Source organism: Phoxinus phoxinus (genome assembly GCF_949152265.1).
Source record: "Phoxinus phoxinus genome assembly, chromosome: 11".
In the NCBI taxonomy this organism is placed as follows: Eukaryota; Metazoa; Chordata; class Actinopteri; order Cypriniformes; family Leuciscidae; genus Phoxinus; species Phoxinus phoxinus.
The window spans coordinates 24,155,888-24,169,944 of record NC_136886.1 but is presented as its reverse complement, the minus strand read 5'-3'; the positions used below and the strand labels follow the sequence as shown (position 1 = coordinate 24,169,944).

The 14,057-nt window shown below is 48.3% G+C and overlaps 1 protein-coding gene across 1 annotated transcript in view; it reads left to right on the top strand.

The window, feature by feature from the left end:
* Positions 1–414: 414 nt before the first annotated feature.
* The window catches only part of LOC307007194 (uncharacterized protein), a 58,389-nt gene continuing 44,746 nt past the window's right edge, over positions 415–14,057 (top strand). The window contains exon 1 of the mRNA XM_079628952.1: positions 415–522. The gene's annotated coding sequence lies outside the window, so the exon portion shown is untranslated. The remainder of the gene's footprint in view (positions 523–14,057) is intronic.

Genomic DNA, 14,057 nt, shown 5'->3' with positions numbered 1-14,057 from the left:
CCAACGTGTTTTGGAGAAAAACATTTATTTCATAATGTGATTTAGCCCCACTTTCAATTCTCTTGCTTCAATGAAAGGTTAGAATTTTGGCAATTTTTTGAATGAAAGATCAAAAGGATAAACAATGCAGATTTATTTTTTACAGCCAGTTTTGATCATATTTACCAGGGGTGTCAACAATTTTGGCCATGACTGTAAGTAGCAGTTCGGGTAATTGAGGAGAGTTGCCATTGTACTTATAATTACTGTTAGTCAGATGAAATATAGATCACAATTCGATTTGAAGTGTTGTTTTAACCTTTATGTCAGCCTTTTATTCTTAAACTGACCTCCTTCCTGTTATGTTAATGGGTGTAAAGTAGAGAAATATTTAGGAAGTTCAACAGGAAAGGTGTCTGCACACTCCTGCACAACGCAGTTATTTATTACTAGCTTGAAGAGGTTGTTATGGTGGTTTATGCTCAGAAGTGTCTCACGGTAATACAGAAAATAGCTGGAGCTGCATTAATATATTTTATAAAGGTATGTGCATTTTTAAAAGATACCTTTTTTTGATTCTCCCAAGAATGTTAACAAATTAATGAGTTACTTTGTTACTCTCGGCAGATCTACAGTATATCATGGTAACTTGGGGGGCCAGACAGGGACCACTTGTTTTATATTAACCTAATTTCAGGATTATTGGAAGTAATTTTTCTAGGTCACTTATCACTCTGCAATCTTTACACATAAGCTAAAATTATTTCAAGTCAATTTATTTGTTTGATAATAATCTTGTATTATAGTGTGATTATGAGCAGTGATGACATACACTTTTAACATCTAATTTTCTGCACCTGTAAACATACAGATACTATTTAACACAAAACAAACTGATACAAATATATATACAAATAGGCATAACATAAATGTACTTAGGAAAAACAATGAATCTGTAACATGACTTTGAATTTATAATTTACATACACCCCGCAGAATCTGCAAAATTTTAATAATTTTAACAAGAGGGTTTAATATTGAAGCAGAAAAAACAATGCCAGTACAAATGTTTATATATGCTTTAAACATGATGAATTAAATTCAGCCATAATTGTGTTAACATGTGTTATGTGATATAGCTTCATCAGGGCAGTACTAAATAAAAACAACATGCATTTTTTTATTATCTCTTTTGTTTTGTTAAATTTATAAATTATAAAAATGTATAGAAAAACATTTTTTTTTTGTTTTGTTTGCATGTTCTGTTGTAGCCTAATACATCTGGGGCCGTATTCACAAAACATCTTAAAGGGTTAGTTCACCCAAAAATTCTATCAGTAATTACTCACCCTCATGTTGTTCCAACCATGTAAGATTTCTGTTCATCTTTGGAACACAAATTAAGATATTGTGGTACCTGACATGCAGTATACCTATTTTAATTCTGACTACGCCACCTCCTGATGATGGGCAGGAGGAACCCCAACTCTCCCCGTAATGTAGTAATACCTTTGTCCCCGCAAAGAGACAGTTAACAAGAGGCAGATATGTAAAGGTATTCCAAATTTATTACATTTTAGTACAAAATAAGACGTAGAAAAGTTATTTAAAACGGATCTTAAAAATACTATGATAAATTACTGGTGGATTTTCCTCAATCTAGGAAAGTCGGATCAGCCAATGCAAAACCCCTGCTCAGGAGGCCCCTGGGGAGACAGAAACAGGAGACAGCAACCCAACACCAGTCGAAGCGTGCAACACAACAAGCACTACACACTTAAGATCTTTAGTACCACTACAAAATATCACACCGTGTTGTAGTTCTAAGTACACACCAATATAGTGTCTCTCCCAGTGTGGTCCCCTGAAGAGAAGGGGCAAAGCATCAGTGTGGATCCGGCCTTGTACAAGGATAACCTACACAGAAGACATAGTTAGAGAGGAAAGACCACCAGCATAAATGGCACACTTAGTCAAAAATGTGGATGTGGCACATGAGTGACAAAATTATAAATAACCAACAAAAAGTCCAACAAAAGAAAACAAAGAAATGCCTATTAATTACTAGAAAACAGTGGCTGGCCTGGTCCCTTTTCAAGAGAAAACGTACTCGGTTACTAACGTAACCTCGGTTCTCTCTAGGAGAGGGAACGAGTACTGCGTCGAAAGACGCTACGGGAAAGATTTCTTTTTCGAGATTGAAGCCTAAAAATTTATCCTTAATTTTGTAAAATATGTAAAACGCTTTTCTGTAGCATACAACCTTAGGCGGAACAAATCGCGCGCCCATTGGCTGCTCCGCCAGAAAAGCACAGCCTATGCGAGGCCACTGACGCTTGACCAATGAGGACGCTTCGCGCCCTCTGCGTCACCTCCCGCCGAAACGGGCGTGGTCTAGGCCTATAAATACGAGCATAGCTGTCTTCCACTCTGATTTTCGTCACTGAAGCGACGCAGCGTGGGCACGCACGGCCTGAGACGCAGTACTTGTTCCCTCTCCTAGAGAGAACCGAGGTTACGTCAGTAACCGAGTACGTTCTCTTACGTAGAGTTCTCTCGTACTGCGTCGAAAGAAGCTACGGGAACCCCTGTAACACGCCGTGCGTGCTCTTGGACCGACACAGACACCCGAGGGCGCGCGCGCCCTGGCATACAAGCGCCTACACCAAGAATGTATAGGGAGAGCGGCTAGAATTAGCATAATCCCTTTATAATAGCGCCCCTAAGGACATAATAACATATATATGTAAATAATAGATATATATGAGGGGTCATAGCATGCTCATGGGACACATTGTCAGTGAGTGATGCTTAAAACATTGGAGTGACCTGGGCCGCAGCGCGGGGCAGGAACACCATACATAGTCTTCTAGACCGAGAGCAGTTTAGCCTGCAACGCAGGAACCTCTAGGTTATAGAACCTTATAAATGTAGACGGGGAGGCCCAGCCTGCCGCCATACACATATCTTGCAACGAGATCCCGCTATACCAAGCCCACGAAGAGGCCATGCCTCTCGTAGAATGTGCTCTGATGCCCAGTGGGCATTCCAAACCTCTAGATGCGTAGGCCAGCGCAATGGCGTCCACTACCCATCGAGACAGACTCTGTTTTGTCGCGGCTCGCCCCTTAGAGCGTCCACTGAACGAAACAAAGAGCTGCTCCGTCTGTCGAAAAACAGCGGAGCGGGACACATAAGCTCTTAATGCCCTGACCGGGCAAAGGATGACCTGAGCCCTGAACGGTGTGTTGAGGGACTTAGGTACGTACCCATGCTTCGGTTTCAACGCGACTACAGAGTCGTTAGGCCCTTGCAAATAGAGTGCTTTAGAGTGCTTGCAAATCCCCCACACGCTTCACTGAAGCAAGAGCCAAAAGAAACACGGTCTTGAAAGACAGGTGCTTCATGTCAACTGAGTGAATAGGCTCGAAAGGGGCCCCTTTCATAGCGTTCAACACCGTAGAAAAGGTCCCAAACGGGGACTGAAGGAGGCCTTGGAGGATTTAACCTCCTGGCTCCTCTAAGGAAACGGACCACCAGGTCGTTTCTGCCCAGTGAACGGCCAAGCGTTGGATTAACGAACGCTGATATGGTTGCCACATAGACTTTGAGCGTGGATGGGGTTCTACCCTTATCCAATAGCTCCTGCAGGAAGGAGAAAATCTCTGTTTCCCCGCACTGAAGGGGTGACAGACCTTGGTCTGAACACCAACCAGAAAACACAGACCATTTGGAAGCGTAGAGCCGTCTAGTAGACGGGGCCCTAGCCTGCTTGATCGTGTCTAACACTCCCTTTGGGAGGTTAGCGGGTACCCGTTTATGGCCCACACATGTAGGGACCAGAGATCCGGGCGAGGATGCAAAATCGAGCCTTTGGCCTGCGAGAGGAGGTCCCTCCTCGATGGAATCGGCCACGGGGCAGTACTCTTCAGCCGCATCAAAACTGGGAACCAAGGTTGATTCGTCCAGTATGGAGCAACAAGTAGCACTGAGCATCCGCTTTCCCTGATTTGCTCCAGCACCTGAGGCAGGAGTGAGACAGGAGGAAAAGCATAGAGCGGACGGCGGGGCCAGACACTGGCCAGCGCGTTCACGCTCTTCGAAAAGAATTCCGGGCAGTGAGCGTTTTCCTGATTTGCGAACAGGTCTATTTCCGCTCTGCCGAACGTTTTCCACAACAGGCGCACTGTCTGTGTGTGTAGAGACCACTCTCCTGTCGGAACGTTGTTCCGTGAGAGTCTGTCTGGGCCTACGTTCAGGTGCCCTGGCACATGCATTGCTCTCAGCGAGCGCAGGTTGTGCTGGGCCCATACCAGGATGCGTTCCGTCAGCCTGAAGAGGTTTCGGGATCTCACGCCACCCTGGCGGTTTATGTAGGCTACTACCGACATGTTGTCCGAACGGACCAGGACGTGGTGCCCTTTTATCCGAGGACGAAAACGCCTCAGCGCAAAGTCCACCGCCATCATTTCCAGGCAGTTTATGTGTGGTAGTTCAACTCGTTCTGCCCACTGGCCAAAGAACGGTCTGCCCTCTAGCAGCGCTCCCCAGCCTGAGGTGGACGCGTCCGTGGACACCACCTTCAGGCTCGAGGAAGTCCCTAGGCTTACACCTGACAGGTACAAGTCTGACGCTCTCCATGGTGTCAGGGCTGAAATGCATTCCTGATTGACCTTGAGGCGACAACGACCGTGAACCCATGCTCGGCGCGGTACGCGCGCTTTCAGCCAGAACTGCAGTGGGCGTATGCGCAGCAGGCCCAACTGTAGTACCGCCGAGGCTGAGGCCATGAGGCCTAGCATTTTCTGAAATCTCCTGAGCGGCACTATATGACCGCTGCGGAAGGATTTCGCCACTTGCAGGGTGTTTCGCCTGCGCTGTGATGACAGCCGTGCTGTCATAGACAGTGAGTTCAGATCCAGTCCTAAAAAGGAGATCCTTTGACTGGGAAACAGTGAACTTTTCTCCCAATTGACTCTCAGACCTAAGCACTCGAGGTGATTGAGTATTAGGGTCTTGTGGCGAGTGAGTTCTGAAGGTGATTGAGCCAGAATCAGCCAATCGTCCAAATAATTCAGCCAGCGCCGCGTCCATGCACACTGTAAATGTACGAGGTGCTAGGGACAGGCCGAATGGCAGGACTGTGTACTGATATGCCCGGCCCTCGAAGGCGAATCTCAAAAATCGCCTGTGACGTGACGCAATTTGTATGTGAAAATACGCGTCTTTCAGATCTATTGCCATAAACCAGTCTCCTCGGCGAATCTGCGCGAGGATTTTTCTGGTCGTGAGCATTCTGAACTTTCGCTTTGTTAGCGCTTTGTTCAGATGCCTCAGATCTAAAATGGGTCTGAGACCCCCGTCTTTCTTCGGTACCAGGAAATATCTGCTGTACAGACCCCCTTCGCTCTGAGCTTGAGATAAAGGCTCTATGGCCCCTTTGCTCAATAGCTTCGCTATTTTGGCTCGAAGTAGATGTGCTACTTCTGCTTTTACCGTGGTTTCGACTCTCGCCGTGTAACGGGGAGGGCGTCGATAATACTGTAGCGAATAGCCTCTATAGTCTCTAGCACCCATTCTGAGACCCCGGGAAGTCTTTCCCATGCATCTGCACGCGTGACTAGGGGTTGAATGTAATCTGGGCCCTGGTCGCGAAATGGCGGCGACACGAGAGCAACCGTGTGCTGTAACATGGACGCCGTGGCGTCTGAGGCGGGGGGCATGTTTAACACAGTGTGCATCCCGCGCGCGCTCGACTCTCTGAGTTGAGAGAGAGCGCGCGGGGCGAGCCCTGTAGGGCTCGTTATGTTTGTGAATAAATGTGGGCGCGTGGTAGCGGGCACATCTATAACACCGGGAATACTGTGTTTGTGAACTGACTGACCGTTCGTTGGTTTCGTTTTTACAGAAACCGCGAAACGTGCAGTGTGTAGTGGTTGTGGGCACTAGACAGTGGGCACGCTCACTACATGTAAAGCACAATCGACATGAGTCGATTTTATGTGTGCAAACCCTGTGTTGTACGGGGCTGTGCTTGTGTGAATGAATAGGCACTGGGTGGGCATTGCAGTTACACACATTACACCATCGGCCGTGGTCGGAACACCAGAAATTAAACTCTTTTTTAGATTTATCTGGGTCGCCATGAAAACGGCGTTTGTGTGCAGGCAAACGGGCTTTACGGCCGGTTTGTTGGCTGCTGAATACACTGGTACAAACACAGAACTTAGGGCTGTACAAGCGGGAATCTTTGGTGGAAGTCCGGCCGCAGCAGGACCCGAACACCGTCTTTTTCCTAGCAGGGCTAGGATGGCGCCGAGGCCTCGGGCTTGAGTGAGATCTTAGGCCGAGGACCACGCGGCGGTGGGCGGCGTCCGGCGGAGCGAGACCGTGGTCTCTCTCGGGCCTGTTGCTGCTGGGCTGGCGCGGCGGGCGCGGGGCGCTGCTGAGTTCGGACAGACGGCTGTTTAGGGCGGCCTGTTGCGGAACTGGAGCGCTTCGGCAGGAAATGTTTCATGGCCTGCGATGTCTTCTGTACCTCAGCGAATCGGTCCGCGAAGTCTTTGACGGACGATCCGAAGAGGCCAGTCGCTGAAACGGGAGCGTCGAGGAACGCAGAGCGCTCTGACTCCGCTTTTCAGAGAGTGTCAACCACAAGTGTCTCTCGGAAACAGTTGCTAAGGCCATAATCCTACCGATGGCGTGTGCGGCGGACTTTGTAGCACGAAGAGCGAGGTCTGTGGCGCTACGCAAATCCGGCATGTTGATCGCGCCCGGGCCTTCCTCGTCTAGCTTGCGGAGGAGGTTGGCCTGGTGGATCTGAAGCACCGCCATGGTGTGCAGCGCCGATGCAGCTTGTCCGGCGGCGGAATACACGCGGCCGTTCAAAGCTGACGACGTGCGGCAAGCTCTAGATGGTAGGACTCCCTTAGCCCGCCGTCCAGCAGAGGGTGTGCAAAGATGAGTCGCTACAGCCTCCTCGACCGGAGGGAGAGCATGGTAGCCTCTGTCTCGAGCACCGTCCACAACGGAGAATGCTGGCGAGGCAGAGGTACGTACCCTGGCTGAAAAAGGCGCCTTCCAGGATTTCGCCACCTCTTCATGAAGCTCAGGAAGAAACGGGGCGTGTCTGGAGGGGGGCGAAGCGCGGTCTCCAGAGAGGAAGCAGCCATCCAGCCGGTTGAAAGCAGGCTCTTCGGGCGTCGACCAATCGAGGCCGAGGCTCGACACGGCCTGTGAGAGCAGACGCATCAGCTCTGCCTCGATGCTGATCTTCCCTCCTCGGCGTTCTGGAACAGCGGGGGAGGGGAGGTCCACGGAGCTCGCCCATCCCTCACTTCCCGGAGCGAACAGCAGTCGTCATCCCCCTCAGATACGGCTTGCTGGTCGTCGTCCATGACGGACAAGGCGGCGGGCTGCGGCCGTTGTCCGTCGGTGAGCGATTCCAACGAAACGGTGAGAGGAGCTAGCGGCGGCGAGCTCCTCGTGGAGGGAGGTTCCGGGACCCACTGAGCGCGGCGCTTTTTACGGCGCGGCGCTACAGGGGGTGGTAGAGTAGCTTCCGTGAATGATGCAAGGCAAGTCCGCAGAGTCGCGATGGGCATCATGTCACAGTGATGGCAGCCGCCATCACCGAGATCGATAGCTGCATGTTCCTCGCCCAAGCAGGAAACACACAACACGTGGTGGTCCCCGTCGATGAGCGCGGCTCGGCAGGAGCCGCAGGAATCACGAGGCATCTTTATAAAGACACTTGTTGCTCTTTTGTGATGAGAAAAAATGTGTGACGCAGCGGCGAACACACACACAAAACACACACAAAGAATGAAAAGGATATTCCACGCCGGAGAAGCGCAGCAGGGAACGGCAGCTGAAGGCGGCGAAGACCAGGGGCTTCAGGTAAAGGGCTCGTCCTGCTGAGGTGCTTGTATCAGACGGCTGTGGCGGCTCGAATCCAGTCCTACGATGCGTGTAGCTTCGTGAAGAATAGAAAATCAGAGTGGAAGACAGCTATGCTCGTATTTATAGGCCTAGACCACGCCCGTTTTGGCGGGAGGTGACGCAGAGGGCGCGAAGCGTCCTCATTGGTCAAGCGTCACTGGCCTCGCATAGGCTCTGCTTTTCTGGCAGAGCAGCCAATGGGCGTGTGATTTGCTCCGCCTAAGGTTGTATGCTACAGAAAAGCGTTTTACATATTTTACAAAATTAAGGATTCATTTTTAGGCTTCAATCTCGAAAAAGAAATCTTTCCCGTAGCGTCTTTCGACGCAGTACGAGAGAACTCTACGTAAGAGAACAAGCATGTTAGTTACCAACCTCATTAAACAGCATAGTCAACTAAAACAAAACTAGAAAATATTGGCCTACTTTTCAGTATGCTCAACTGTCCCACAGCGCATTAACACATGCAGAGAATAGGTGAATGTTCCATTGCTACAGACAGAAAAAGTGGTTAAAACATGTTTCACAAACATTCAATGGAAAATGTACATATTGAAGCATTTACCAGTGCAGCTCAGCAGCTCGAGTCACACTGGGGGTGATCGCATAAACGTTAAAACTCCATACAGAAGCATGTGTCCTCTGTGAAGAGTAAACACGTGCTTCTAGAATTACCCTAATAAAATGAAATAAATAAGTATTAAAATTCAATGGCAGTGATTAAACATGCTCTACAATGACCAATTATACCTGTATGAAAAGGGAGCCCAACTCGCACAACAGTGTCTAGCATCAACACAAAAGATTCTGCCTTGCAGCCAGCAAACATTTATCAGTTCCTGATTAGTCAATGTGACCTTACAACAGATCACATGATCCCGGATGTTGAGTGAATGTGATGCAGCTGTGTTGTATGCCTGCCTGAGTAGATCCCCACACTCACTCCTCCAAAATGGTGTCGTCGCCCCCGACGATCAAACATTAACCTTAAGGAATGCAGCAGCCCCTACCATCCCCACATTGGCACTGGATACTGCAGACCTTGGCAAATTGTAAGGATTCTGATGTTTCCCAGCTGTTGCCCGTCTGGTGCGTCTAAGACCTGGCGACCTGCCTTGAAGTTGGGAGTTCCCCACCTCGTCATCATCGCCCTCGTCCCAACCCTCATCCTCTCCTACTGGTGCTTCGGACACTTCGTTTGGAGACATTGGTGGTGAATCTGTAGTGACAGTAGCGGTTGGAACAGGTCTTACTTCTTCTATCCAGGTAAGGACATCCTCGTCACTGCAAGTCAAGTTACTTTCTGGGCAAGTAGATTTTGTGCAGGGCTGAGGGACCTTTGGTATGGATGGGATAGTCTCTAGCTGTGATGCTTTAATCTCTGTTCTGTGGACTTGCCGGACATTACCAGTTCCGTCAACCAATGTTACCGTGTAGGGCCCACCAGGGTCGGTCGGTGCCCTGACAACTTTGTACAGTTCTGGTGACCAGACATCCTGGATCTTGCGGCGACCTTGGCAACGGTGATCTTTTGGCGGTGTCAGTAGCCCCCAAGAGGAAATCCACGGGGAGTTGAGGTGTCACGCCAAACATCAATGAGTAAGGGGAATGACCAGTGGAGCGGTGAGTAGAGGTGTTGTATGCCCACACCAACTGGGAGATGTACTTTGGCCACGCCCTTTTCTTTTCTATAGTTAGTGATCAGAGAAGGTCATGAAGGGTCCTGTTAAATCTTTCGCATTGACCATTCCCTTGGGGATGGTATGCTGTTGTTCTAGACTTTTCAATCCCATATAGCTGACACAACTGTGCAATGAGTGCACTCTCAAAGTTTCTCCCTTGATCGGAATGTATCCGTTTAGGCACTCCAAAGCGATAGAACCAACAGTCAACTAGGACCTTCGCCACTGTACTGGCACTTTGATCTTTGGTTGGAATTTCCTGTGTGTATTTTGAGAAAACATCTGTCATGACTAAGACATTTTCCCTTCCGTCTGTTGCAGACTCAAGCAGGGTGAAGTCTATAGCAAGTACTTGCAATGGCTGACTGGCCAGCAGAACCCCCTGGTAAGTCTTTACTCTGGGCTGAACAGCTTTAGACAGCACACAGCGTTGGCAGTTCTGACAGTACTTCTCAATTTCCGCTCCCATCCCTGGCCAGTAACACCGTTGCCTCACCAGGTCAGTAGTCCGTTGTACTCCTTGATGTCCATGTTGGTCATGGAGACCCCGGAGAAGCTCCTGATGTAGACACTGGGGCAAGAGTAGCTGCGTGTATGGCTCTCCATGAGGAGCAGTTGTCTTCCGGTACAGCAGGCCGTCCTTCTCCAGGATACGATCCGACTGCCGGAGGAGATGCTGTACATCCTTAGCGAGTTTGACCCGCTGCTCCTTGCTGGGAGACCTTCCTTGTCTCCAAAAAGACAGAAAGTCTTTCAAAACAGGAAAGTCCCCCTGCAACGTTGCCAGGTCAGTATTGGATCGACTTAGGACTCCAATTTGATGAGACATGGCTTCCTCAGTTCGGTCGGTAATGAGCAGCTGGTAAGATTCGGCTCTCAGCTGGTCAGTCTCCGGAACTGTGGTCTCTGCTTGGGTGCTGTATTGACGAGAGAGAGAGTCAGCATTAGCATTATTTTTACCTGGTCGGTAATGCACGGTGAAGTCGAAGGCTGCCAACTGAGCAACCCATCTTTGTTCAGTAGCCCCCAGCTTCAGGGTCTGAAAATGACTCAAAGGGTTATTGTCAGTATAAACCGCACATTTGCTGCCAAGTAAATACTCTCTGAACTTTTCCGAGACTGCCCATTTTAATGCCAAGAACTCCAGCTTCATGGAGCTGTAATTTTCCATGTTACGCTCTGAACCACGCAATGAGCGACTAGCATATGACACTGGTCTCAATTTTCCATCCTTCTCCTGGGACAGGACTGCACCTAGTCCTTGGTGACTAGCATCTATCTCCAAGACAAAAGGCTTGGTGAAATCGGCGAATGCTAAAATGGGAGCACTTGTGAACATCCTCTTCAACTCAGTGAAACTTCTCTCACATCTTTCAGCCCACATACAGGGTAGGACTGCAGCTGGCCTGGTTCTACTCATCTTTGCGGCTTTAATCACGTCCGCCACTAGTTGGTGAAGTGGAGCCGCTAACTGGGCAAACCCCTTGACGAAGCGACGATAATAGCTGCAAAATCCAAGAAATGATCGAACTTCAGTCACATCACAGGGCCTCCTCCAGTCACGGCAGATATCTTTTCTGGATCAGTGGCCACACCTTCTTTGGACACACGATGTCCCAAGTACTGCACCTCTCTCCTGAAAAAGTGGCACTTACTCAGCTTTGCCTTAAGTCCTTTCTGTTGGAGTCGACTAAGGACCATCTCCAGTCTCTTCAAGTGCTGGACCACAGAAGAAGAAAAAATTATGACATCATCCAGATATAAAAGAACTGAGTGAAAGCTCTGGTCACCAAATATTCGCTCCATGAGCCTCTGAAAAGTTCCGGGAGCATTACATAGTCCAAATGGCATCCTTTCAAATTCAAAAAGGCCAAAGGGGGTACAGAATGCCGTTTTTGGCTTATCTCTCTCAGCCACAGCAACTTGATTATAGCCACTAGCCAAGTCCAGAGTTGAGAACCACTGGGCACCTGACAAGGCGTCCAAAGACTCCTCAATACGAGGTAATGGGTAGGCATCCTTTCTTGTTTTAGCATTAAGTTGGCGGTAATCAACACACATCCGTAGCTCTCCAGTTTTCTTTTGCACCAGGACAATGGGTGATGCGCAAAGGCTGCTACTCTCCCTAATCACTTTGCTATCCATAAGCTGTTGTTACGTCCCTGGACGTAATGTGTTATTCATTCTATTATTTCTTTGATTTTTGTCATGTGACTTGTTATTGTGCAGTTCGTTGTCTCTCTCTCTCTCTCTCTCCCTCTCCTTCTGTGCAGGCTTGATTGGGTTCAGCTGCGGCAGATCACGTTGATGAGCGGGAGTTTTGATATGCTGAGAAAGACGGCAATGCGGGAGAGCTTCTTGGGGCGCGTCGTGGAGCTCCGTTGTCGTTCTGTCCCTCATCTCCTGCCCCAGACATTTGGCTTATTGTTGGAGTACTAAATGTTGGAGTGTGGTTGGGGTTCGTTCAGTGAGGCTTCCTTGTGTGGGGTTTTCACCATTGAATTATGAGGACATCTGCCTTGTTATTTTGGTATCATGAGTTTCTCTTTTTTTTCATTATCTTTTATTTATATTGTCTTGTTATTTAAGCTGTTACTGATTGATATCATTAGGTTGATGTTTAATTAGTTTCCTTTGGAAGCCGTAGGGAGGAGGTTGCCATTTTATTTTCTCTTGAGTAGTTTTCTCCTGGTTATTGTTAGTTAGGGAGTAAGGGAAGACTTTTGTACTTTCTTTGGGGTTTTCTTTTGTTAGGTAAATTATATTTAATTCCCTTTTAGTTAGACCCATTTCTGTTTGTTATTTTGGCTTGAACCCCTCCTGAAGATTCACGCTTCCTGTTATTCATTCATGTGTTAATAAAAAGCTTACTTTTGACACTTTCGTTTCGTAGTATTTGTTTGTGAGCTGGGACAGGAGAAGGGACATAGGTATTAATTTAATTGATGCGTTGTTTGTCATTGGCATTCCTAACCCTAGACGGGGAGGTCGTGACACTGTTTAATATGGTCTTTCACAGCCTGCCACTGTCTAGGGGGTATTCGCCTATATCTTTGTCTGACTGGTGCATCATCTAAAAGAGGTATCTCACGTACAATTTCATCAGTGCAACCCAGATCTCCATCATATTTAGCAAAGACATCACTATACTTCTCTAACAGCTGCTTTGCTTGACTCTCCTCTTCAGGTGAAAGCTCTGACCAGTGTAAAGCTGCAAGGGCTTCTGAGATGGAGGCATGTGGCTCACCAGCAGTATGTATATTAACTAGGGCAACCTCTCCATTCTCCCCTTCAAACTTCAGCTGCTCTGCCTGAATATCAACTACCGAGTGTAACATCCCCAACACCTGCTTTGAGTGGACTGTAGCACCAGTGGCTCCTACATTAACGACAGGAACATATGTCACACCATTAGTAACATTGAGTAACGACGGGGACAACAACAAACCTGGGGCGAGATCTGAACCTCCAGGTTCCAACAACATTGTGGCAGGTGTTGTATGTGGGACTTTTGGGCAGGTGACCTTAATAAACTTAAGTGATCCAGCTGGTATAAACTCCCCACCCCTTTCTAAAACCCGCACCCGACCCTCATGAGTTAGATGGCACACATCTTGGCGACGACAGTAGCGGAGAGCAGACTCCCAACAGGCCTCTGCCTGAACAGCACATAAAGAAGCAAATAAGTCTTCGCCCTGTTGTGCAAATAACTCCCTATAACACTGAGCAATGACATTCATTCCTAACAGCCCAGGAATGTAATGTTGTTGTAATGTGCGAGGGGCATCTTTCACCACCAAAACCCCCCGCCCTGGAAGGGTTCTACCCAGTACCTGGATATCCAACTCTAAATATCCCACATAGGGGATGTCTAAGCCAAATGCAGCTTTTAAAGCCAACCAACCACATGACTTGAGCTTAGGTGCACCCCAATGTTGAAAGACTTCCTTAAAAAGAGACTCTGTTATTGTCGTCACCATAGAACCAGTGTCCAGTAAACACTTTACTTTAACACCCCCCATCCTTACCTCCACTACAGGGCATTTACCTACAAGTGAGATTGACTCATTTGAAGGGGGCAAGACCTGATTAGAGAGACTAGGATCGTTTGTCACAGTGCTAAGATCAATATGATGCATACCTGACTGTCCTGTAACTGCAGGATTTTCCTCAGGCTGGACATTAGGTAGACTGGCTGTTCGCGGTCTCGGTCCCTGTCGACATTGACGGAGGACGTGCCCAGGCTTACGACACCGGAGACAGATGGGTTGACCTTCTGGGGTAAACTGGTAATTGGGGTTATGAGGACGAGCAGTTGACTGGCTTAACACAGATTCAATCTTAGACAGACTCTGTAGGATTTTATTAATCTGTGACTGATGTTGGTTAAGTTGTTCCTGCAGAACAGAAACTTCCGACCCTTTTGCCACCCCAACTGTATGACAAGCCCCTTCA